The sequence below is a fragment of the Molothrus ater genome, chromosome 31, assembly GCF_012460135.2.
Source record: "Molothrus ater isolate BHLD 08-10-18 breed brown headed cowbird chromosome 31, BPBGC_Mater_1.1, whole genome shotgun sequence".
NCBI lineage: Eukaryota > Metazoa > Chordata > Aves > Passeriformes > Icteridae > Molothrus > Molothrus ater.
This window is the reverse complement of record NC_071658.1, coordinates 699,156-701,655: the sequence shown is the minus strand read 5'-3', so window position 1 is coordinate 701,655 and position 2,500 is coordinate 699,156. Positions and strand designations below refer to the sequence as shown.

Genomic DNA, 2,500 nt, shown 5'->3' with positions numbered 1-2,500 from the left:
GGCCGAGGCCTCCGGACGTTCCAGGCTGCGCTTCGTGGCACGCGTGCGCGTGCGTGCCTGAGGTGTGCTCGGTGGTCAGGCCCGTGTCCCCCGTGCCGGTGGGGCGGCCCGAGCCGCGGCCGTCCTCTCGGTTGCGCAGTGCCGGGCTACTGAGGGAAACCCCGGGCCCCGAGAAGCACGTGGCGGTGGTGGCAGCAGATGTCGGGCGCACCCCCACCGGTGAACGCTCCCCCGAGGGCGGAAGCGGGGGAGGCACCCCGGCGGGGCCATGCAGGTCATTTCCCTCGCCCTAGGGCCAGGTACCTAGCGCTCCGCGCCTTGGCAGTCCCCCCAGGTTTTTTCCCCCGGTGTCGTCAAATGCTGCGGGTTTGCTGAAAGGGGCCGGCGGGGCTGGGTGGTAATTTAAAGACTCAGGCGGCTGGGCGCGACCCGCCGTGGTGGCCGCGGTTACGGCGGCGGCGGGCGTGCCGGGCGGTGGCCATGTGGAGCACCACTGAGGGGTGGGGAGCAGCTACTCCCGCCGATCCCCTGTGGTGGTTGTCCCGTCGCCACCGGCCATGCTCCTCCATTGCCGTCATCCTCCCACCGCGGGCCACGGGGGTTAACCGTGCCGCGCTGGGGAGGGGCTCCCTGCCCCCCCTCCTCCGTGGCCTGGCCTCAGCGGAGAGGCCATGACATGCGGTCAGCCGCAGGGGCTGACCCGCTCACCTCGTTGTAACGGGCGACACCGACAGAGAGCGCGCACTCTCTGCCCTTCCTCAGTCGCGGCCACCGGGGCCAGCCTGCGCTCTCTCTCCTAGGCCCGGCGCCTCTCCTCCCCTCGACGGCCTTTTCTCCTTGAACGCGCACCAGCGGCGCCGTCGTCCGCCGGCCATCCCCTGGCTCGACTGCCCGCTCGTGGGGGGTGAGCGCTCGGCAGGCCATCTGGCAGCAGAGGCCCGCGAGCATGGGCAACCCCGTGCCGAGCAGCGGCGGCACTGCTCGACGGGTGTCCCTCCCTGCAGGGACGGTCAGCCAGAAGGCACCCGCCATCGGCCGGCGGCGGTCCCATCCCGGGCCCTGCTCATCGCGTCCTCCATTGCCCTTCCCGGCCAGGTGTGGGCCGCAGGAAGGCGTGCGGGGCGGAAGCGGGGGCGCTTCTCCCCGCCCGGTCTCCGCGTGCAAACGAGGAGAGCGGGCCTTGTCCCCCGGCTCAGCGCCGTAGCGCCTTCCACCGGGCGTGTGCCTGAGGCAAGGGGCCCTGGCAGTGCGTCGTGGCAGTGGCGGTCCTAGGATTGCGGCCATGGCGGCGGCAGGTTCTGCTGTCCGGCAGGCCACAGGTGCCGGCGACAGCGTCTCGGGTCTCGGTGGTGCCCTCCTCCGGGGCCAGCGGCAGAGTGCATCTGCTGGTCGCTCGCCCACCCAGCAAGAGATCGGTCCCGCGGGAGGTGCATCGGCGGGGGCCGGTCATCGTCGCATAGGTCTCAAGCTGGCGCAAGGCCGTGCAGTGGGGGAAGAGAAAAGCCGGCCGCACAGCAGCGAGGTGGTGCTCCGCGAGGCCAGCGCCATCGGGGACCGAGGGAGAGCCAGCGTGTGCAGGGCCCGACGGCCGCGCGCCCCCGGCCGTGTGCTGTGTGTGTTGTGCATGTTGTCCTGTGAAAGCGAGAAGCGGGTGGGCCGCCGTGCCCCCCCATGTTCTGGTGCGCGCCGCATGGCCCCCAGCATGGAGGGCGGGCCGAGCCCGGGCGCCTGGGCCGCCTCTGAAGGACGGTGTTTGTGAGGTCGGCGTCTCCCCTAGCGGGGGGAGGCGGTCGGGGGCGCGAGCTTCCCTGCCTCTTGGCCAGCCTTCAGAGTGTGGCCTCCAGTTGTTTTTTTTTTCCTTCTGTTTCTGTGTGCTCGTACAGTCGAAGCCAGGTGCGCGCCCACACATCCTCGGCGCCAGAGTAATAAAAAGGGGCCCGCTTGGCGTGAGCGGTGCCCGAAAGGCAGACAACTCTTAGTGGTGGATCACTTTGCTTGTGCATCGATGAAGAACACAGCTAGCTGCAAGAATTAATGTGAATTGCAGGACACATTGCTCATCGACACTTTGAAGGCACTTGCGGCACCGGGTTCCTCCCGGGGCTACGCATTCTGAGCGTCACTTGATGATCAATCGCCATCCGGGGGCCACCCTGGCTGCACGGCTGGGGTCACCTCGCAGGCCTGTCGCGCTGCGGGCAGCGGCAGTGGTGGCGACAGCAGCAGCAGCGTCCCGCCGGTGCCCGAAGGGAAGGCGGTCAGGGGTTCAGCGAGGGAAGCGTTTCCCTAGGCGGCCTCGATCCCTTCCCTGCAGCCCGGCGGGCGTCGTCGTCATCGTGGTCATCGTCGCCGCGCAGGGCCTTGTCCCCCTAAATGCAGACTCAAGGAGCGCTCTGTAGCTCCCCGCTCCTGGAGTGAGCCGCTGGGGTGAAGCTCGTCCTCGCCGGGACCGTGCCGCAGATGCAGTGGTGCGGCAGCCTGGGGAGAGCGAGAGACAGCG

General features: G+C 69.6%; 1 protein-coding gene and 1 pseudogene across 1 annotated transcript in view; one reads left to right on the top strand and one right to left on the bottom strand.

Moving 5' to 3' along the window:
- LOC118700542 (zinc finger protein 420-like) overlaps window positions 1–2,500 on the bottom strand; it is a 267,804-nt gene that overhangs the window by 104,641 nt on the left and 160,663 nt on the right. The gene's annotated exons all lie outside the window — the stretch shown is intronic.
- Window positions 1,971–2,122, top strand: LOC118700586 (5.8S ribosomal RNA; annotated as a pseudogene).